The following is a 24,857-nucleotide window of genomic DNA, read 5'->3' on the forward strand; positions in this document are numbered from 1 at the left end:
CCCAAAGCTGCCTGATGAAATCGTATCTAAACTAATGCTAGCGGCAGCTGTGTGGTAAAGTTAAAAAAACACCGCGCTGCCGCTGCTGTCCCGGGGGTGGGGAGAGAAGACGAGGAAGGCAGGAGTCCCTGGAGATACGTGACGGCAGCAGAAGGTAGGAGTCCAGGGTGATACGTGACAGTAGCAGAAGGCAGGAGTCCCGGGTGATACGTGACGGCAGCAGAAGGCAGGAGTCCCGGGTGATACGTGACGGCAGCAGAAGGTAGGAGTCCAGGGTGATACATGACAGCAGCAGAAGGCAGGAGTCCCGGGTGATACGTGACGGCAGCAGAAGGCAGGAGTCCAGGGTGATACGTGACAGCAGCAGAAGGCAGGAGTCCCGGGTGATACGTGACGGCAGCAGAAGGCAGGAGTCCCGGGTGATACGTGACAGCAGCAGAAGGTAGGAGTCCAGGGTGATACATGACAGCAGCAGAAGGCAGGAGTCCCGGGTGATACGTGACGGCAGCAGAAGGCAGGAGTCCCGGGTAATACGCGACCAGCAGAAGACAGGAGTTCCGGGAGATACGCGACAGCAGCAGGAAGTTGCTAGACATACAGCGTCATATCGTGTGTTGAGAACCTTTGGCACTACAGGACATGCAAGTCAGCTCTCTATCTCCCCAATGTGCTACAGCACACTAGAAATCTCAGGAGGCACACAGTTTGCCAGACTAGGCCTCCGCCCAGCAGACCACCAGATGCGCACCAGGATAGACGGAGGCACGAAAATGCAGCTGGCACACTGTGAAACACCGCTGAGCCCCCTAAGCATGCCTAAAGATCTGTGCTTGACCCCTGCTTAACGGAAGGTGAGACTACTCCAGGGACGGCCCTGAACTCCTAGGAAAACTATGCAGACTGGACAAAGGATCGATCTACCAAAGTCTGTGAATTCTCAAGCAGGCAGAGCTCCAAATTTGCTTCAAATGCAAAAATATCTGCAAAGGGGATGAAACTACATCAGATTTAAAACAATAAAATGGGGAGAGCAGAACACAAATGACTGCAGACATGCTTGAAGAAGGAAAGACTGTAGAGGGCGCTAAACTGATCAGTGAAGTATTACAGAGGCAGAGTGAAAAATCTGGAGTGGATTCTTTCTACAGAGCATGCGAGTATGGGGAAATAGCCTATTGTCTAGAATGTCTCACCTAATGCACTGGAAAATCTGTTATACTCTTTTGGGATCTTGCCAGGTACTTTTGATCTAGATTGGCCACTGTTGAAAATAAGATACTGGGCTTGATGGACCTTCAATTTCTCCCAATATGACAACACTTATGTTGTTATGGTCTCAATTTTTGTGCCCATGACCTCCTGATCACAGTCAAATAAAATTGTGTGACCCATCAGAGATGCACAATAATGACAGAAACATAGAAGATGACAGCAGAAAAGGGCCATAGCCCATCAAGTCTGCCCACTCTAATGACCCACCCCCCTTGATTTCACCCCCCCCAGAGATCCCAAATGTATATCCCATTTCCTTTTAAAATCTGACACGCTGCTGGCCTCAATCACCTGAAGTGGAAGTTCATTCCAGTGATCAACCACCCTTTCGGTGAAGAAATACTTCCTGGTGTCGCCATGAAATTTCCCACCCCTGATTTTCAGTGGGTGCCCTCTTGTGGCCGAGGGTCCTTTCAGAAAGAAGATATCATCTTCCACCTCGATACGGCCTGTAATATATTTAAACATTTTAATCATGTCTCCTCTCTCTCTACGTTCCTCAAGTGAGTATAGCTGTAATCTGTTCAGCCTTTCCTTATACGGGAGATCTTTGAGCCCCGAGACCATCCTGGTGGCCATTCATTGAACCGACTCAACTCTCAGCACATCTTTTTGGTAAAGTGGTCTCCAGAATTGTACACAATATTCCAGATGAAGTCTCACCATGGATCTGTACAACGGCATTATGACTTCGGGCTTCCGGCTGACGAAACTCCTACGGATACAACCCATCATTTGCACCTAAAGAGAGCCCACTTAAGTCATGATGCCACAGGCAAGTTTTCTGATCCCATTTGGGTTAAAACTATACAAATACTTTTCATTCTGCAGATATTGCTGGATTTTTTTTCTAAAGCAAATATGTGTATACACCAACTTTGAGAATTACCTCATTATTACCCACTCTCTCTTGCTTGAGAACATCGCAACACCCTACCCCAACATCCCACCCAAACACACTCTGAACCCCCCAATACCCCATCCCAATGCCCCTGACACCTCACAAACTTCCAACACCCCACCCTGACACCCCCATGAACCTCTAAACACCCCACCCGGATACCACAACCCTCCCCCTACAACCCCATATCTTAAATGAAAATCCGGCGGGAGGGATGCCCAGTCCCTCCTGCCAGCAGGCCCACCTCTTCAAAATGGCAGACCTCCCCCTCCCAGTGCATCCTGGGATACACTGGGAGGGGCTTAAGACTCAAATTGACTCAGGTGCCTATGGTCCCTCCCACCTGGCCCAATCAGAGCCTTAGGCCCCGCCCAGTGCATCCCAGGATTCACCAGGAAAGGGAAGGCCCACCATTTTGAAGAGGTGGGCCTGCTGGCAGGAGGAAGTGGACATCCCCCCTGTCAAATTTTCATTTAAGGTCTGGGTTGTGGGGGTTGGGGTGTCTGGGTGGGGTGTTGCGGGTTTGGGGGTATCAGGGTAGGGTTGAGGGGATATCTGGCATGTTGGGGTGGGGTGTTGTGGATTCAGGGGATGTCAGGGTGTGGTGTGTTGGGGTGAGGTGCTAAGGATTCAGTTATCCAGGTGGGGTGTTGGGGGTGTTCTCAAACAGGAGTGGGCATCCCTTCTGCTGATTTGAGGTGGGTAGGTATTGAGGGGTATCAGGCAGAAGGGAGTGGGCATCCCTCCTGCCGATTTCAGATGGGGATGTTGGGGGGAGGGTGTCAGGCAGGAGGTAGTGGGCATCCCTCCTGCCAGGGTTTTCCGGGCCTACATTTTAGCCGCCTACCTTAGCTGAATAGGTGTGATTCTGTAACCGGCGCTGTCATGTGATTGACATGCAATTGGTGGCGCTTGTAAGGCAGCCACCGACATGGGTTACAGTTACAGAATCTGGGGGTCAATGCGAAATTTGAATCACGTTAAACCTCTAATAGAGTCTTCTGAAAAAGTCATCTTTACAGATATTTGCGAAACAAACCATAAACAGTAGTTACATGAATCTCTACAGAGAGTGGGTTCCAAGTTTTTGTAATTTTGATAATTAAAAGATTTGCAGTGAGACATCTTATATTTTATACACTTCATTGTTAGGAATGATAGAATCAAGTGGTCGGAGTTGGAGTGCATGTGACTACTAACCCTCTCCAGTCCTATCCATGGGAACAACTCTTTAAACAGCAAATCAGACTTTAAACAGCAAATGCACACCTTGTATTGTATCTTCTACTTGATTGTAAAGTTGTAACCCCGTGCAATGTTAGATAATAAAGGGTATTAAACTCCTCTCGTATGAGGAAAGACTAAAATGGTTAGGGCTCTTCAGCTTGGAAAAGAGATGGCTAAGGGGAGATATGATTGAAGTCTACAAAATCCTGAGTTGAGTAGAACGGGCACAAGTGGATCAATTTTTCACTCTGTCAAAAATTACAAAGACTAGGGGACAGTTGATGAAGTTATAGGAAATACTTTTAAAACCAATAGGAGGAAATTTTTTTTCACTCAGAGAATAGTTAAGCTCTGGAACACTTTGCCAGAGGTTGTGGTAAGAGCAGAAAGCATAGCTGGTTTTAAGAATGGTTTGGACAATTTCCTGGAGGAAAAGTCCATAGTCTGTTATTGAGAAAGACATGGGGCAAGCCACTGCGTGCCCTGGATCGGTAGCATGGAATATTGCTACTCCTTGGGTTTTAGCCAGGAACTAGTGACTTGGATTGGCCACCGTGAGAACGGGCTACTGGGCTTGATGGACCATTGGTCTGACCCAGTAAGGCTATTCTTATATTCTTAAGTTCTTAAATGTTAACTATTGCAATGTTAAATTGTAATACTATGATTGTTATATTGTAACCAGTTCTGAGCTCTCCGGAAAGGAAGAGATATAAAACTAACAAAATAAATAAATGCAGCCAGATTGTACATATGCAAGCTTACCCATAACGATGTGGAAGCTAAGAACTATCAAAAAATACTTTGACACAACATCCTTTAGACTACTGGTGCAATCGCTGATCCTATCTACCCTAGATTACTGCAACATCGCCTACCTGGGTATCCCCAAAAGAACAGTACAAAAATTAAGATTAGTGCAAAACACTGCAGTTCGCTTGATTTTTGGAGTGAGGAAAAAAGATCACATCAGCCCCTATTACAAAAAATTACACTGGCTACCAATGGAGGCGCGAATACTGTTCAAATTTGCATGTATCTGTTACAAACAAGTCTGGGGCCTAGCACCTTCCTACCTGCAAACACACTTCACTCTGCACAACCCCACACGTACAACCAGAAACAAAAACATCTTTGCATACCCAAAGATCACAGGCTGCAAATACAAATCCTTCCTAGACAGAACCTTCATGTTCCAATCAAACAGACAGCAATCCTGGCTGGGAAACCACATAAATAAAGCCAGACAGACCTACAACACATTCTGAAAATCAATTAAAACCGCTCTATTTGACAAATTCCTTGCCTAATCAGATGACCTCTCTCAGATATTCTTTCCCCTTATAACCCCAATGTATTATGTAACTTCTTTCTCTCATGTATTCCTTCCCTATGCTTCCCTAATCATCATGTAACTTCCTTCTTCTTGCATTGTGTAATTCGCTGATTGTCCAGCCTTCTTTCTATGTGAACCGCCTAGAAGTCAGTTTGACTATGGCGGTATAGAAAAATAAAGTTTTTATTATTATTATCATTTCTCAGGTAGACAATTTTTTAATACTCCATTTCTTCAGGTGAAATACAGTTTAACCATGGAAATATCTTTGAAAATGACCCTTTTAGGAATTTTTTTTGGAAATACCTGTATATTTGTCTACAATGCTTCTTATAAAATTATCTAATGCATATAGGTACATGCTATGAAAAGTAAGCACACACTTGAATGCAACCCCGCTATAGGTGTGTTTGGAAGAACAGTTTAGGTTATAAAATATGGCTCTGATTCTGTAAGCGGCACCTGTCATGGTACCAGGGACCAGAGACTGCATAGCGGTGGCTATATTTTTTTAGCACGGGTTTAATTGGGTTTTATTGGCACAGCCAATTACCACACCACTTAAACCCAATTAATCCAATTAAGTTAGGCAGTGGTAGTGTGGCTTCCACCACCTAACTTTCAGCGACTTCTGTAGAATCTGGACCTATATATCTACTTGTGTACTTCAGCTATAAGCTACAAACATTTATACCTGCTCCCAGAATGTGATTTAAATGTCCATGGCTTTATTTTGGCCAATGTTTAGGGTTCTTTTGTGTTTGCACTGTATATTATAAAGACATGTAGGTTCATATGTGTATTTATAAAACAGGCAGCTACTTCACCTCCCAACTCTCCATTTTCTATACAAATACATTCCAGGAGCTGTTAAAAGTTAGGTGCTAAAGCCCTAGTTTAAAGAATCAAGCTACAACTTCTATAAATCTGAAAGCATGTATTAAAATTATTATGCTGGTTCTCTTTATTAAAAATGTCATCAGAATAAAATAACACATCTAAGTTTTACAGTATAAAAACTGTATAAATTCATTAAAAAATAATGCCCCCAAGCTTATGTAGGAAATTCAGCTATGAAAAGAAGAAATATGAACTAATTGCTATAGTACATAGCATTTCAGATAGTTACAGGGAGCAATATTAGATGTACACCAGCTGATTTTAAAATTAAACTCAATAAAATGGAACATTTCCCCAAAGTAGAATTTCACAATTAGTTACAAGGCTAATAAAAACCTCAATACAAAAGATTTCTGATTATGCAACTTGTAAAAATATTACAGAAAGCTCCAGTCTGTTCAACTGAAAAATTTATCCATTAGTAGAGTACATTCTACTTATTAAACCATGAAACACACAGAAATCTCAGTTTGCAAGCATCTTTTTATCTGAGATCTAAAAAGTACAACTTTTACTAAAATTTTTCAAAACATAAAATCAATAAAATAATTGCCTAATTACACATGCTATATAGGGGCCTCTGCACTAAAACTTGAATGAAATTTCTGTAGTGCACACTCACTACTAATTCTGAAGTGCATCAGTTAATATCCAATACACTAAGGCCCGGATTCTCTAAACAGCGCCAGCTTTTTAGGCACCGGTAGGCGCCCAAGCTCAGTGAACAATGCTGCTTAAATGATGGTTTCACTGATTTTCAAGGTGCCTACCGGTGCCTAAAAAAGGTAGGCTTGAAAAACCCTGGCCTACATTTCTGGCACCTACTTTTGCTAGAGGCACGATTCTTTAACTGGTACCATCACATGATTGACATGCGATCAGCGGCTGCTTTTAAGGTGGCTACCAACAATGGTGCCAGTTAATGAATCCAGCCCCAAAGTTTTAGTATGCACATTATAAAATAATCTAAATAGTATGGATACGATATTAATGTATAAGCTAACTAAAAAGTATAGCGACTTCATTGTACCTGATCACTGAACCGCTTGTAGACAGAGCACAAATCTAATCTTATCAGATGCAGTTCTCTTTTCCTCACGACAGCCCCCTTACTGCACATGTGTATAAAATGAAGCCTAGTACATAGGGCTCATTGTCAGTGCTGAATACAGAAGCATAAATGTATCTGAACTTTAGGAGAGGAGAAAATAGATTTCTATGAGACTAATAAAGATAATAATAATAAATCTATTCTTGTATACCGCCCATCTGCGAGGTTCCGAGCGGTTAACAGAGAAGAGGAACTGTACAATCAATGACATATACATAGAAAAAGTGCACCATTATAATAAGATAAAAATGCATAGTTATTTAACAAACTTATCAAACAAATAGGTTTTAAAAAATTTTCTACAAACACAATAGGAATCCATTTGAAAGATCAGAAGCTTAACCAAGAGTTCATTTTCCATAATTGAAATGCAAGTGTCATGTTCAAAAATCTCTTATAACGACAGGCCTTAACTGAAGGGTACATAAACGTGAAATTATTAGGGGTATTTTTAGATGATCTATAAAAATTAAATTGGGAAGTTAGATAACCCACAGCTAAACCAAAAAAAGCTTTAAAGCAAAGACAGCCAAACTTAAAAAGAATACGTGCCTCAAAATGCAACCAATGCAATTGTTGATAATAAGGACTGATATGATCATATTTCTTTAAACCAAAAATTAGGCGCACTGTCGTATTTTGTATTAATCGAATATATCATAGATTTTTCTGAAATCTACTATGGAGGCAGAAAATGTACAACAGACATAAAAGGCATAGACAAACTGAAACAGGGTAGAAATAGCATCATCCTGGAGGATGCGGCAGCAGCCTGTGATAAACCTATACCCTTATGTGACATCCAGCCAGGCCAGTTTACAAGCAGGAAGAAAACCTGGCAACAGAAGGTGCTTTGCAGCAGTGAGTAGACTCAAAGATTTCCAAAAGGAAATGGATAGCTCGAAAGAAATATTCACATCCCAGAATGCAGTTTTAGCTGAAGCCTCAGAACACTTGCAATGATTTCTACAGTACATCCACAAACCAAACCATGGACAGCAGTAACTATCATGTTCATGCCCTTCTACAGAAACTTGGTCTTTTACTAGAGACAGTAAAAATGTTGGAGGTCAATATGAAAATGATTAAGGCACCTGCCTAAGAGTCCAATATGATAAGGTGCAACAACATAGGCATGCTTATTATCTTCTAATAACAGCCTATGTTTATGTCAATTATTTATACAATACATTCCTTATGTTTAAATCAATGCATTGACACCAATACTTAATTACAGTGCTTGATATGTTGCTAGATTTCATAAAGATATGGGCCTGTGTTAATGTGTGCACATTTTAGGAGATAATGTTATACGAGGGTCATTTCATAAATATTGCACACTATTTTTTTTTTTTTTTAATTTACATGTTTTATTTTTTCAAGTATTTCTTTACAATCCTTTAATATAGTCTCCCTGCTTTGCAATGACCGAGTCCCGATGTCCAGGAAGCTTCATTATTCCATCCAAGACACCGTTTTTGTTCAGTTGCCAAATGGCTCGGGTAACGGCGGAAGAAAGCTCTTCCAGAGATGCAAAACTATGTCCACACATAGGTTGTTTCAACTTTGGAAAAAGGTCGAAGTCTGGTGTACTCGTGTCTGGACTGTAGGGAGTATGAGGTGACACCGCCCAGCTGTATTCACGCAGTTTTTCAATGACGACATTCCCTATGTACGGGCGAGCGTTGTCGTGAAGAATGAGTGGCCAGCCAAGAGCAACTGAGGTTGGGTTTTGTGCATTTTTATGTGCATTTTTTTTGCAAAAAATCATGATAATATACTGCTGTGACACTTCTTCCACATGGAACTTTGTCTATGATGATGATGCCTTCATGATCATAAGCAAAAATCATCATTTGTTTGACTTTTGATTGAGCACGTCAAAATTTTTTTGGTCGTAGGGAAGATGGAGCTTTCCTCTCGTTGGACTGTGATTTCAGTTCTGGCTCAAAGTTTCTGGCCCACGTTTCATCAATAGCAACAATACAATTCAAGAATGCCTGCCCTTCAACGTCAAATCTTTGTTTCAGCATGGCTGCATTGTCCAGACGTCTCTGCTAATGTTCAGTAGTCAAGAAGTGGGGGACCCATCGTGCAGAAATTTTTCTATTTTTTAAATCATTTGTCAGAATTCGGTATACTGATGTTGGTGGAATCCCTGTGGTTTCAGAAAGTTCCTCACATGTCGCACGACGATCTTGTTCAAGAGCATCAGCCATGAGTTTCACACATCATTCATCAGTTGTTGATTTTGGCCTTCCTGGTCTTGCATCATCATCTATGCTCACATGACCACTCCGAAAATGAGTTGCCCACCACAAAACTGTACTATGGTCCACTGTTAACTCACCATAAACTTCACGTAACGCACTGTGGATTTCTGTCGGGGTTTTGCCACGTAGAGTTTCAATCTTAATGCACTACCTTTGATCGTCAACAGACACAGTACCCGAGACACCGGCAGCTTCCATTTCCCACACTTGTCACAGCCACACTATATACACTACAGAGCTCCTAAGCACACGTCCTGCTGCTTCAAGCACTGAAGTGAAAGTGAAATAAAGTTTGCTGCAATTGCATCATTCACTCCCCAATGTTGCCAACCTGTGCGTTATTTATGAAATTACCCTCTTATAAAGAGTTTTTCGTAGGTAAAATCTGTTTTACATGCAGAAAAATGCTTTTATAAAATTGCACCACTACATGCATACATAAAAATAATATGCATGAAAACTATGTTTCTACTTTTATATAATCTGTGGGCATTCCTCAGATCTAGTTTGAGCAGAGCAGAGGTGGAGTTGTAATATACATGCACCCCTTTTTTATTTTAAATAAAATACACAGATGGGCATGCATGAAAATGCACACATTTATACTATTTGAATCAGGTGTAAATGTGTGCACTATTAAGACTGCTTGTTCTGTTGACTACAGGTGTTTCATCGAGAGATCAAAGTTCTATACTTTAGATGGGAAAAAAAAGAAAGCCTTGAGAGGAACGGGTCAGGATTTAGGTGAAGTTCTGCTTGAACTCTGAACTGTGTGTATTTTTGAGATGTGTTTTATTTTATTTTATTTTTGTTTTGATTTATTTATACATTGTTGATTTATTGTAATCTGCTGAAAGAAGAGTTTACCTCTGCATTGGCATACTAAAATTTGGAGCAAATAAATATTCTGCTCATTACCTATTTTGCACAACATAATGCCCATTTTTAGATAAGTTATTGAGATCGGAACTAAGATACCCAGGTCAGGATGTGCTCAGTTCCTTCTATATTTTACAAAATACTCTGTCTAATGAAGAGCCTTTTTTAAAAAATACCTTGAAGGAGGCAGGCAAATATAGAGGTATCTGCTGGTAAGGCTAGTGGGAGCAGGAAATAAAGATATGAATTGTCTAGATTGGAACATCTAGAAGAAGAAGAAAAACAATAGCAAAACTGAAAGGACCTATTGCAAGGGCAACAAACTATTTTGTAATAAATATTGATAGTGATATTTGGATAACTTTATTCTTTATTTGTATTGTATATTAGGATATATTATGATATTATTATATACAGAAAAATGAAATTATTGAATGATATTTTTGTTACCTGTATAGATAATGGTGTAATATGTGGAATATCTTTTGTTCTTTCATTTGTATGACACTGTTTTTGATTAAAAACCAATAAAGAATTTAAAAAAAAAAAAAGAGGAAAAGAAAGCTGCTTTAGTTCTCAAAAATAGTAGTTGAAAAGGTCAGGAAAAAGAGGATATCCTTCATAAACTGCAAAATATAACAAAAAGAGCAAGGCAGATAAAAAAATCAGGAAAAGTTAAGAGAGGCAGCACGAATAGTCAGGAAAGCAAAGATGCAAATGGAAGAAAAAACAGCCATGACAGTAAAACGGGGGAACAAGACATTTTTTTACATTAGTGATAGGAAGAAGTGCAAAAGTGGCACTGTGAAACTCAAAGGTGAAGGGGAGAAATATGTATTAGCTGATAAAGATAAGGATGAATTGCTTAATAAATATTTCTATTCTGTGTTCACAGCTGAAGAGCTGGGAGCAGGACCACAGAAGACAAATGCAAATAGTGATAGAGGTGGGGTAGATCCCAATTGATTTTCAAAGGATTGTGTTTGAGAGGAGCTAGCTAAACTAAAGGTAAACAAAGCGATGGGGCAAGATGGTATACATCTGAGGATACAGAAGAAACTTAGGGAAGTTGCTACTGGTTGACCTTTTCAATGCTTCTCTAGAGTCGGGAGTTGTAACGGAGAAATGGAGAAGGGCGGATGTGGTTCCTCTCCACAAAAGTGGAACTAAGAAAGAAGTAGGGAACTACAGGCTAGTAAGCAGTGGTAAGTAAATTAATGGAAATAGAGAATAGTGAAGTTCTGGACCTGAGGCAACATGGATCCAGTAGAGGCAGGTCCTGTCAGACAAATCTGATCGATTTTTTAGACTGGGTGACCAGAGAATTGGATAGAGGAAGTGAGCTAGATGTGGTGTGTTTATTTATTTATTTTTTAAAATTCTTTATTGATTTTCAAACTACAAATGCGCCATAAATAAATGTATAAAAAGCACAGCAATCTTACAAATATTATTGTAACAAAGAAATTCCCCCCTCCCTTCCAGCTAATATACATACAATAAATCAAACCTTCATGAAACCATTCATAAAATCATAAAATTCCATTCCCCTCTCTTACCCACCCCCCAGGATGTAGTGTGTTTAGATTTTAGCAAAGCCTTCAACAGTGATCCACACAAGCGTCTAATAAATAAACTGAGTGCACACGGTATGGGTCCCAAATTGATGGACTGGGTTAGGAACTAGTTCACTGGAAGGTGACAGAGGGTAGTGCTCAATGAATATCACTCTGAGGAAATGAATGTTACCAGTGGTGTGCCTCAAGGTTCGGTTTTTGGGCATGTTCTTTTTAACATTTTTGTAAGCAATATTGCTAAAGAGCTGTCAGATAAGATTTGTCTCTTTGCAGATGATACCAAAATCTACAATAGAATAGATACTCCTGATGGTGTGAATAACATGAGGAAGGACCTAGCTTTCATTTCAGAATGGTCTGAAATTTTGCAACTAAAATTTAATGCTAAGAAATGCTAAGTCATGCATTTGGGCTACAAAAACCCAAGGGACTACTACAGTTTAGGAGAGCGGGACTTGGGTATGATAGTATGTGATGATCTAAAAGTGGTTAAACAGGTTGATAAGGTGACAGTGAAAGCTAGAAGGATACTAGGGTGATAGCGAGAGGTATGGCCAGTAGAAAAAAGTAGAAACATAGAATATGATGGCAGAAAAGGGCCATCAGCCCAACAAGTCTGCCCACTCAAATAACCCTCCCCACTAAGTTCCTCTTTGAAGTGAACCCACATGTTGATCCCATTTGTTCTTAAAGTCAGTCACTTTATTGGCCTCAACTACCTGAAGTGGAAGATCATTCCAACAGTCAACCACCCTTTCGGTTAAGAAGTACTTCCTAGTGTCACCATGAAATCTCCCACCCCTGATTTTTAGCAGATGCCCTCTTGTCGCCGTAGGTCTTGTAAAGAAAAAGATGTCTTCTTCCACCTCAATACGGCCAGTATTTGAACCTCTCTATCTGTCACCCCTCTCTCTGTGTTCCTCGAGAGCAACTTACCTAGACGTTCTTCATATGGGATATCCTTGAGTCCTGAGACCATCCTGGTGGCCAACCGTTGAACTGATTCTATTCTCAGCATATCCTTCTGATAATGTGGTCACCAAAATTGTACACAGTATTCCAGATGTGGTCTCACCATGGACTTGTATGGCGGCATTACCACTTCGGGCTTTCGGCTGACAAAACTTCTCTGGATGCAACCCAGCATTTGTCTAGCCTTGGATGAGGCTTTCTCCACTTGATTGGCTGTCTTCATATCTTCATTAATGATTACTCCCAGGTCCCGTTCTGCAACAGTTCTAGTTAAGGTCTCACCATTCAGAGTGTAGGTTCTGCATGGGTTTCTGCTACCAAGGTGCATAACTTTACACTTCTTGGCATTAAAATTCAGCTGCCAAATAGTAGACCAGTGCTCCAGTAAAAGTATGTCTTGTGTCATAGTGTCGAGCACGGTACCTCCGCCCACTATGTTGCATAATTTAGCATCATCGGCAAATAATGCAATTTTACCCCAAAGTCCCTGAGGCAGATCTCGTATGAAGATATTAAATAGGATTGGACCCAGGACCAAGCCCTGCGGTACTCCACTGTGCACTTCCGACTTTTCAGAGGGAGTACCGTTTACCACCACCCTTTGATGTCTGCCACTGAGCCAGTCTTTAACCCATGCAATTAATAAATATTGATGTAGGTATTGATGCCCCTGTATAAAATTCTGGTGAGACCTCATTTAAAATATTGTGTACAATTCTAGAGACTGGACCTTCAAAAAGATATAAACTTGATGGAGTTGGTCCAGAGGAAGGCTACTAAAAGAGTCAGTGGTCTTCATCATAAGGCATATGGGAACAGACTTAAAGATCTCAATATATATACTTTGCAGGAAAGGTGGGAGGGGAGATATGATAGAGACATTTAAATTAAATAAATATAGATATAGATAATGTTACCAGCCAATGGCAGGACACATCCAGACGAGAGAACTATTATTATTATTTTTAAATACTTATAAATTGTGGAAAAAAAGCCTCACGGCTTTATGGAGAGCTTCAGTTAAAAAAACATCCCTGAGGCAGCCAGTCACGGCAATACAAGGCTCTTGTCGGTTAGCTGTGGATGGAACAACTAGCTCAGTTGAGTGATAAGCGGTAAGCGGTGGTACCATCTTGTTTCCACGTCACTCAGTTAAGTAGAAGTACTTCTCCCTTTTTTTGCCATGTGCAAAGTGGTGGGCTGTAGCCCGAATTAAGAGTAACTTAATGAATGTGGAGTTTTTTTGTGCCGATGAAGAAATAATAAGTACCAGCTAGTTTTCAGAAAGAGGCTTGTTCTCCACAATTTATAAATATTAAAAAATAATAATAATAGTTCTCTCTGTCTGGATGTGTCCTTCCACTGGCTGGTAACATTATCTATATTTATTTAATTAGAAATTGTTGCTATTTAATATTTTAGAGACATTTAAATACCTACGTGCGCATGAAGCGAGTCTCTTTGAAAAGAAGCTTCAGAATGAGAGGCATAGGATGAAGTTAAGAGGTGAAAGGCTAAAGAGTAATCTAAGGAAATACTTTTTCATAGAAAGGGTGGCAGGTGAGTGGAATAGAGGTGGTGGAGACAAAGACTGTGTGAATTCAAGAAATTACACATGAATTCAAGACAGGTACATGTATATCTCGTAGAGAGAGAAGTTAGTGAATCCTGCAGATGGGGAGACTGGATGGGTCATTTGGCCTTTATCTGCCATAATGTTTCTATCATTAAGTATCAGGTTTCTATAGCCTAAATCTAGATTGCCATATTTTATACTTAGTTGAATTTTCAACTAAACAAGCACCTAGATTTTTATCTGAAAACTGATGAAGCCTTGGCAGCCAAAATAGACTGATTAGATGAGGGATTGTGTCTGCCTTGAAAATACAGCCTATTGTGCCATATATTTTGTGGAGCATTTGATTGAAAAAGTATTTTTGTTGTAGAAAGAAATTTGGATTTGTGGTAAGGAATGTGCATTACCTTCATCATTCAGTCACAATGTTAGCTAGTAGCTAAGCCCCTTCAAATTAACACCTGTCTGAAGCAAGTAATTCTTAGTGAGTGCACACTAAACAGAGACTGTTTCTTAGTTGTCCACTAAAACTTAACAAGAAAGAAAAATGTAGAAGGATAAAAAACTCCACACAGGAAGTCTCAGGAAGCAAACAAAGCAAGGCAATAGACTCAACCATTATAGAACCCAAAGTCTTTTTATTATAACCAGCATCTGGAGTCACAAACAGTCGTTTAGGTTCCCTTGACTACTGTAACATTGGGCTCCTTTTATCAAGCTGCGCTAGTGGGGTTAATGCGCGCGACTTTTCATCACACACTAACCCCTGCGCTGGCCAAAACTACTGCCTGCTCACGAGGAGGCGGTAGCAGCTACCGCGGCTGGCGGTTTAACGCACACTATTATGCGCATTAAACTGCTAGCGCGGCTTGATAAAAAGAACCCATTGTTTATTATGCTGGTCTTAAGAGCAATCTGCGTAGATTGTGATTGATTCAGAATACAGCTGTTAGGTTAATTTTCAATCTGAAAAAAACATATCATGTTTCTCCTTTTTTATCGGAAACTACACTGGTTTCCGATTGAAGCCAGAGTTGTTTTCAAATTTGGATCATTATGTTATAAAAAAGTGTTATCTGAAGGAACATTTTGAGCTGGCTGTATCTAAACGGTCTCCACGCCCCTTAACATATTTCACTTTCCCTTCTGTTAAGGAATGTCGAAATAAAAAAAATACTTTGACAGGTTATTCTTGTTTTAGGCAGCAATCAGAGACAAGGAACTTATTCAGTTGATAGCCAGTGCTGTATTGTATAAACATTTCAGAAAACTCTTGAAAACTTATCTATTCGATAAATTTTTGTAATGTAAGATCAGGATATAACAATCCGTTATTTTGTTGTAATTCCTGGGATTGTCTCAGATTCTTAAGCTGTGAACCACATAGAACTAAATAAGGTTATGCGGTATACAAATAATAATGTATATATATAATTAGATGTATCTGTTTGTGTGCGTGTATGTATGTATGTATGCTCCAGCATAACTCTGAAATACATGGAGAGATTTCAACCCAACCTGGTGTATATATCACTTACAATCTGGGAAAAAATACTGTGGGGGTGGGAAGGTAATCACACACACAGATACATCCAATTTTATATATATATATATATATATATATATATATATATATATATATATATAGTCAAACCTCGGTTTGCGAGTAACGCGGTTTGCGAGTGTTTTGCAAGACGAGCAAAACATTCTTGCAAATCTTGTCTTGCAAAACAAGCACACACCCCGCTCGTGAATTCCCCCACCCCCCCGTGCAAACCATCCCCCCCCCGGACAGGCACCCCCCACCCGAATAGTATTAAATCTTACCCCCCATCTGGCACCGACACACAGCCCACAGGACGTGCCGGTGCCAGTGAAAGAAGTTCCTGACTCTTGCCTGGGCCTTGAGCATGCTCAAGGCCTTCTGGTTCTCGCTCTCTCCAAAATTTTCAAGGCTCAGGCAAGAGGCAGGAACTTCTTTCACCGGCACCAGCACGTCCTGTGGGCTGTGTGCCGGTGCCAGATGGGGGGTAAGATTGAATGCTGTTCGGGCAGGGGGTGCTGGTTCACGCGGGAGGAGGGGCGTTTGCGAGCGGGGGGAGTGATGCCAGTTCTCGGGAGGGGGGGGGTGAAGCAGCACCGCTGGCCTCAGGGGGTGGAGGGGGGTGGAAACATATCAAGTGAGTTTCCCTTACTTCCTATGGGTAAACTCGCTTTGATATACGAGTAATTTGGTTTACGAGCATGCTTCTGGAACGAATTATGCTCGTAAACCAAGGTTCCACTGAATTTAGATGGAGCTGCTTTGACCAATTGTGTGAAGCTTCGGGAATGATATCACACAGTCATTTAACAGTATATGTTCCAGCATAACTCTGAAACACATGGAGATATTTCAACCAAACTTGGTATACATATCACTTATTATCTGGGAAAAAATACAGTGGGGGTGTTATATAGAATGGAGTGAAACATTAGGATAAATAAATGGAGTGGAACATTGGGATACATAAATATCTGCGCAACGCCGAGTGATCAGCTAGTGTAATATAACTGTTGAGTCCATCGCCTTGCTTTCTTTGTTCACTAAAGCATAATATCATCTGGGATTGATTTGATATGCACAGTAACATAGTAAATGATGGCAAATAAAGACATGAACGGTCTATCCAGTCTATCCATTAAAAATTAATGATTAAATTAACTTGTCTCTTTGATATTTTTGGAAAATAAACTGTATAGTCACCTGGTATTGTCCTAGGTTCCAAATGCTGAAATTGCCATCCAAACTCTCTCCAGCCTATCCAACTACCCTGTTTGCAGGATATCTACCATAAGTCTGACCAGTAACATCCTCAAATTCCAAGTTAGTGGAGTTCCCACATCTGTCCAGTACTAGCCTTAGTTCTTTAATTTACATCCTTCTTTAATTTGCATTCTTTGTTTCTAATTACAGACCTTTAAATTTATCCCACGCTTTTTTGAATTCCATCACTATTTTCCTCTCCACCACTTCCCTCAGGAGGGCATTCTAGGCATCTACCACCCTCTCTGTGAAAAAGAATTTCCTAACATTGCTCCTGAGTCTTCCTCCCTTCTACCTCAAATTATGCCCTCTAGTTTTACCATTTTCTCTTCTCTGGAATAGATTTCTCTTCTCTGGAATATCTTTCAAGTATTTAAACATCTGTATCATATCTCCCCTGTCCCTCCTCTCCTCTCCTCCAGAGTATACAGGTACATATTTAGGTCTTCCAGTCTCTTCTCATAATTCTTTTGGTTCAAACCTCTTACCATTTTTGTCGCCTTCCTCTGGACCACTTCAACTGTTTTTATATCCTTCACCATATATGGCCTCCAAAACTAAACACAATACTCCAAGTGCAGTCTCACCAACAACTTATATAGGAACATCAACACCTCCCTTCTTCTGCTGGTTATTCCTTTTTCTATACAGCCTAGCATCCTTCTGGCTACCGCCACTGCCTTATCACACTGTTTAGATGCCTTTAGATCCTCAGACACAATCACCCCAAGGTCCTTCTCTCCATCTGTACTTATCAGCCTCTCACCTCCCAACACATACGGTTTTCTCAGATTTCTATCCCCCAAATGCATCATTCTGCTCTTCTTCGTATTGAATTTTAGTTGCCAGACATTAGACCATTCTTCTAACTTTTGCAAATCCCTCCGGGGTGTCCACTCTGTTACAAATCTTGGTATCACCCGCAAAAAAGCTAACCTTACCTTCTAACCCTTAAGCAATGTCACTCACAAACATATTAAACAGAATTGGTCCCAGCACTGATCCCTGAGGCACTGCACTAGTCACCCATCCCTCCTCTGAGTGAATTCCATTAACCACCACCCTCTGGCGTCTGTCCGTCAACCAGCTTCTAATCCTGTTCACCATTTTGTCCCTAAACTTTTGCTCATGGAATTTGTTTAAGAGCCTTTTATGAGGACCATGTCAGAGGCTTTCCTGAAATTTAGGTAAATTAAATCTAGCACATGTCCTTGATCTAATTCTTTGGTCACCCAGTCAAAGAATTCAATCAGATTTGTTTAGCACAATTTACCTTTTGTAAATCCATGTTGCCTTGGATTTTGTAATCCATTAGATTCTAAGAATTTAACTATCCTTTCCTTCATCAATGTTTCCATTATTTTTCCAATAACCGAAGTGAGGCTTGCTGGCCTGTAATTTTCTGCTTCATCTGTGCATCCACTTTTGTGAAGAGGGACCACATCCGTTCTTCTCCAGTCCCGTGGAACCTCTTACTTCTCTAAAAATTTATTGTACAAATCTTTAAGAGGACCCCCAGAGAACCTCTCAGATATCCCTCGGATATCCTGGGATGGATCCTGTCTGGTCCCATAGCTTTGTCCACCTTCAGGTTTTCAAGTTGTTCATAAACACTTTGTTCCATGAACAGTGCGGTATCCACTTCATTCTTAGGTATAACTTTGCTATTTAATTGCTGTCCTTCGCTGTGTTTTCCTTCTGTGAATACCGAACAGAAGTATTTGTTTAGCACATTTGCTTTGCCCTCATCACTCTCCATCTAGCGGTTCATACCTTCTTTCAGTCTCGTACTTCCATTTTTTGTCTTTCTCCTTTTATTAACAGATCTAAGGCTGTCAAAAAGGCAGTCAGGGAAGCCAAACTTCAAACAGAGGAAGATCTAGCACGGAACATTAAAAAAGGGGACAAATCCTTCTTCAGGTACATTAGCGACAGGAAGAGAAACAAAAATGGAATAGAACGCCTTAGGAAATCAGATGGAAACTACGCAGAATCTGATACTGCCAAAGCAGAACTGCTAAACGAATACTTCTGCTCAGTATTCACCTGTGAAGCACCGGGAGATGGTCCGCAACTACAAATAAGAAACAGCCAAAATGACCTGTTTCGTAATTACGAGTTTACACCTAGTAATGTCTACCACGAACTTTCAAGACTCAAAGTAGACAAAGCTATGGGGCCAGACAATCTACACCCCAGGGTACTCAGAGAGCTGAGTGAAGTTCTGGCTAAACCACTATCCGTACTCTTCAATCTTTCCATGCGCACGGGAATAGTACCCCTAGACTGGAAAACAGCTAACGTAATTCCACTCCACAAAAAGGGCTGCAGAACGGAGACAGGAAATTACAGACCAGTGAGTCTTACATCCATAGTGTGCAAACTCATGGAAACACTGATCAAACAGGAACTTGACAAAATTCTAGATGAAGAAAATCTACGTGATCCACATCAACACGGATTCACCAGGGGAAGGTCCTGCCAATCTAATCTGATTGACTTCTTTGATTGGGTGACCAGTCATCTGGATGCCGGTGAGTCCCTTGACGTGATATACTTGGACTTCAGCAAAGCTTTTGATAGCGTTCCACACCGCAGGCTGTTGAACAAACTAAAATCGATGGGATTAGGGGATACATTCACAACATGGGTAAGGGATTGGCTAGATGGTAGGCTTCAAAGGGTGATGGTAAATGGTACCCCCTCCAAAACGTCAGCAGTGATGAGTGGAGTACCTCAGGGCTCCGTCTTAGGGCCGATTCTATTCAATTTATTCATAGGAGATTTGACCCAAGGACTTAGAGAAAAAGTATCAATGTTTGCTGACGATGCCAAACTATGCAACATAGTTGGCAAAAGCAGTGTGCCTGACTTTATGACGCAGGACCTAAGACAGCTTGAACAGTGGTCATCAACTTGGCAGCTGGGCTTTAATGCTAAAAAATGTAAAGTAATGCACCTAGGCAAAAAAAATCCACACAGAACTTACACACTAAATGGTGAAACCTTGTCCAGGACCACGGTGGAACGTGACTTAGGAGTGATCATTAGCGACGATATGAAGGCTGCCAATCAGGTGGAGAAGGCATCGTCCAAGGCAAGACAAATGATGGGCTGTATCCGTAGGGGTTTTGTCAGCAGAAAACCTGAAGTCATAATGCCGCTGTACAGATCCATGGTGAGACCTCATCTCGAGTATTGTGTTCAATTCTGGAGACCACACTACCGAAAAGATGTGTTGAGAATTGAGTCGGTTCAGCGAATGGCTACCAGGATGGTTTTGGGGCTCAGGGAACTCACGTATGAAGAAAGGTTAAAAAAACTGCGGATGTACTCACTGGAGGAGCGAAGAGAGAGAGGGGACATGATTGAGACCTTTAAGTATATTACTGGGCGTATAGAGGTGAAAGATGATATCTTCAGTCTTACAGGGCCCTCAGTAACCAGAGGACACTCGCTGAAAATCAGGGGAGGGAAATTTCAGGGTGATGCGAGGAAGTACTTCTTCACTGAAAGGGTGGTAGATCATTGGAACGAGCTACCTCAGAGGGTGATTGAGGCCAGCAGCATGTTAGAGTTCAAGAGAAAATGGGATATTCATGTGGGATCTCTAGGAGAGTAAGAATCAGGGAGTGGGTCATTGGTATGGGCAGACTCGATGGGCTATAGCCCTTTTCTGCCGTCAATTTCTATGTTTCTATGTTTCTATGTTTCTACCTGAAAAAAATTTTGGCTCTCTTTTTATATTTATAGCCATTTGCTCTTCCACTTGTGCTTTTGCCAGACATATCTCTCTCTTGACTTTTTTCAGCTTCATCCAATATTCCTTTTTGTAATCCTCTTCTTGAGGTTTTTTTATATTTCACGAACGCCAATTTATTTGCCTTTATTTTTTTTTGCCATTAGTTTGGAGAACCATATTGGTTTCCTTTTTCTCTCCTTTTTATTTATTTTCTTCACATAAAGGTCAGTAGCTCTAGTTATCACACCTTTCGACTTGGACCACTATTTTTCCACTTCTCTTATGTCTTTCCATCCATTCAGCTCTTTCTTCAGGTACTCTCCCATGTTACTAAAGTCCGCATGTTTGAAATCCAGGACTTTGAGTTTTGGGTGGCCATCCTTCACTTTGACTGCTATATCAAGCCAAACCGTATGATGATCGTTACTTCCCAGGTAGGCCCCCACTCGAACATTAGAGACACTTTCACCATTTGTGAGCACCAGATAATTAGCATTTGTCTGAGCAAAGCCCCTTGAAAGGCATCCACACAGAGCAGGATTAATTCTTTGAGGGCCCCTAGGCACACAAGTACACTAGGCCTCATAGACCTGCTCCACCCATACCCCACTCATGCCCTGCCCCTGCCCCACCCCTGCCCCGCCCCATTTATTTACCTGTTTTCTTATTTCCACTTGATTTCTTTTATTTTAAAGTTCAAAACAAAAAACAAAGATTACCATACCCATGTACAGTTTATCTTCTATGCAACCCCCAAACATCTCTGAGAAAATCCCCCCTTCCTTCCCTTCCCACCTATTTGCCCAGGACTTAAACTCTGAACCCTTTCCATTACGTTTACAAAAGTGTACTGCAACCTTGATGCATCCCACTTGAGCAAGCAAAGAAAGAGGGATAAAAGAAATAAAGAGATGCAAATACCCACAGGAAGTCTTCTATCTTGGGCAAGTAAAGCCAGGACTCAGAAGATAGGGGAGATAAAAAAATGCACCTGGCTACTGGAGAGAGAGGGTACGGAGGATGGCTTTCAGTGGATGGTGGGTGAGGTAGCCTGCTCGGGGAGTACAACCGTGAAGCTGCTGCATCCTGCAGGAAAAGAACTTTGGCGCCGGGAGACCAGAAGAGTGCAAGTCAGAAGACAAGTCAGCAAAAGAAACTGCCTATCAGTGCGGCACCACCATCGCCAACTTACAGCGGAACAGGCCACGCAATCCAACCGATGCCTGATGAGAACAAATAAGTCACTTGTGTGTGACGCGCTGGCAAAGAATGCAAGCATGTGTGGCGGTGGGACTAAGGCTGGGAGCTGACTGCGGCTGTGTAGGACCAGGCAGGATGCAGGTAGGAATCACCATCGCCGAATCAGATTGGGCAGTGCTCATTGGTGTGTGATATCATAGCACCACCCCAGTGGGGCCCCCTGATGTTTTCAGGCCCGAGGCACGTGCCTACAGGGCCTACCCTTTAATCCGGCCCTGCCAGGTCCCAATTACCTAACTAGATCCCAACTAGTAAAACAGATTTTATGCAGGAATGAGCATTGGATTTCCCCAAGTCTAGGGTTACCAGATTTTACTTTAGTAAGATCTGGATCTCTAGACCCACCCCCCAGGCCCATCCAGTTCCACCCATGCCCAATCCTTTACGCCCTCATATGTGGAGATGCCACTTCAAAGAGGAGAAGAACCCCCCTCCCCCCCAAGTATAAAACACTGAGAAAGAAAGTTAAAACACCGGTTTAAAAGTAAAAACAATAAGGAGTGAAAAAACTAGAACAAAGAAAACACTTGGACTTAAGTAGAGAAAGATGACAGCACTCTGCAGTAACCAGCACTGAAATATACAAAAAACACTATGGAGAAGAAGGAGATAAACACACGTTTTAACAGAACAACTGTAAGACAGCTATGAAAACACAGATACTAAAGTAGTGGAATATGACAGCACTCTGTAGCAACCGGCAATAAAATACATGAAAAGCACTATGGCGAAGAGGGCGTTAAACATATATAAATTTGGTCAGTGGAGCCGAAAACAAACAATGGGAACACAGAAACTAGAAAACTAAAGTATTCACTTGGGTGAATAAGAACAAGACATCAACATGGGACCGCAGCTGGCTGGCAGTCCGATAAACAAAGGACAGAGAGGTGAGAAGAAGGAAAACAAAAAGACACGCTGGCAAAGAATGCAAGTAAAGCATGTGTGGGGGTAGGACTGAGGCTGGGAGCTGACTGCGACCTGGCAGGACCAGGCAGAAATCATCACTGCCAAAGTGGATTGGGCAGTCTTCGTTGGTGCGTGACATCATAGCACCACACCGGTGGGGCCCCCTGATGTTTTCAGGCCTGAGGCATGTGCCCACTGGGCCTACCCTGCATCCACAATCTCCCTACTTCTTTCTGATTCCGCTAAGGAACTTTCCAGTTTGCATCCGGCAGGCTGAAATCATCCACCTCCTCCTGAAATCATCCACTTCCTCTTTCTTTTCAACTTTTGTATATCCATAATCAGATCTTTGTCAATTTGCTGCAATTGAGTCGGAGGTCTGTAGGCAACACCCAAGTGGATAGAAGTTCTATATTCTCTTTTCAAAACAATCCATATTGCTTTTTCTTTTCCCCAGGTGCCCTGAATTTCAGTCACATGGATATCTATCTTTACATAGAAAGCTACTCCTCCTCCTTTTTTATCATTTCTGTCCTTCCTGAACAGATTATAGCCCGGTATGTTGGTTCCCATCCATGGGAATCAATGAACCATTCTCAGTGATAGCAACAATATCCAAGTCTGCCTTTAACATCAGGGCTTGCAGATCCTGATTTTTGTTGCTTAGACTGTGGGCATTTGTGGGCATTGCTTTCCGGCTACTATTCCTCAACAATCTCATTTTTTGTATAGTTTTCAATTTCAGTTCATTTCCTGTTGCATTGCTAGGAAGTGAAATGCTAATATTGTTGTTTCCATTGCTATCTTTATTATCATCAAATCTTGCCTTTTGCAGGGGGTAGCCACAGGAAGTAATCTCCACACATACGCCACCCCCACCTTCTAGTTTAAATGCCTGAATTTCTTAGCTAGGATTCTTTTTCCTGCCATGGTAAGGTGCAGCCCATCATTACAATACAGTCTCTTGTTTTTCCATGTATTACCCTATCCTCCTATGAACCTAAAGCCTTTTTGATGACACCAGGCTTTGAGCCACCTATTGAAGTTCTCAGTATTTTGTACTCTTTCCTCTCCCTTTCTATAAGTAGGCAGTACTTCTGAAAAAGCTACAGTCTTTACAAAAGGTTTTATACCCTTCCCAAGCTCTCAAAAAGCTTTCTGTTGGCCAGGTCATTTGTTCCAAAGTGGATAATAATATCAGGGTTCAAATTCTTTGCTTTTTCCCTAATTACAGTCAGTATTTGTCTGGCATTCCTGGTAGCTGAGGATCCTGGAAGGCATTTCACTATTTTGAGTTCCTTGTCCTGATGATGAAATCCACTAGCTGCAATACCTTATATATGTTTTAAGGGTGCTTAACTTCACAAGTTATCTTCATTGGTTCTAGTTCTTTATCTTGAGCATCACAATGCTCTACTGGAGCAAAGGGATTCTTCTTTAGGGGCAACAATTTGTTAAGGTGGAAGCTCTTAGGGCCAGATTCTGTAATGGGTGCCTAAAAAGATAGGTGCCTATAAATATGGTGCCTATCACATGTCATTCACTCCATTACAGAATTGTGCTTAATGATGTATAACTTAAAACTTAGGCACCTGTAATTAGGCCATGGTTTTAAAGGCCTACATTATAGGCGCCTATATTCTTTATAGAATCCTACTTAGTGGTACCTAAGTTGCTCTCTACCCCTAAACATGCCTACTTCACTGTTGGCTCCACTAGGTGCCATTTGATATGTGCCTATGTTTTGTAGAATTGCGCCTAAGAAGATAGGTAGGCACAACTGTTTGTAAATGCTTTCTTATGATGAAATAATGTGTAAATATTACTACCTACTTATGCTTTAATGCAATGATTTTTTTTTATTTTTATGAGATGGTTTTTGAAGAGCAAAGTGCTCTTCCCTTTATTGAACATATATATAATGTCCAGTCTTATGTATGCTTTTATGTAAACCGTATAGGCCTTATACGGTATAAAATTTTTTTTTAAATAAATAAATATAGAATTTACCCCTTAATACATTTTTACACTCAAAGAACATTTAGGGCCTGATTCTGGAAATGGCATCCCAATTGTAGGTGGGTGGTAGGCATCCTACTGCCATCTAACAGACCAA

General features: G+C 41.2%; 1 protein-coding gene across 2 annotated transcripts in view; it reads right to left on the reverse strand.

Annotated features, from left to right (window-relative positions):
- RIMS2 (regulating synaptic membrane exocytosis 2) overlaps positions 1-24,857 on the reverse strand; it is a 1,127,809-nt gene that overhangs the window by 418,411 nt on the left and 684,541 nt on the right. The gene's annotated exons all lie outside the window — the stretch shown is intronic.

This window comes from Geotrypetes seraphini, chromosome 2 (genome assembly GCF_902459505.1).
Source record: "Geotrypetes seraphini chromosome 2, aGeoSer1.1, whole genome shotgun sequence".
NCBI classification, from domain to species: Eukaryota; Metazoa; Chordata; class Amphibia; order Gymnophiona; family Dermophiidae; genus Geotrypetes; species Geotrypetes seraphini.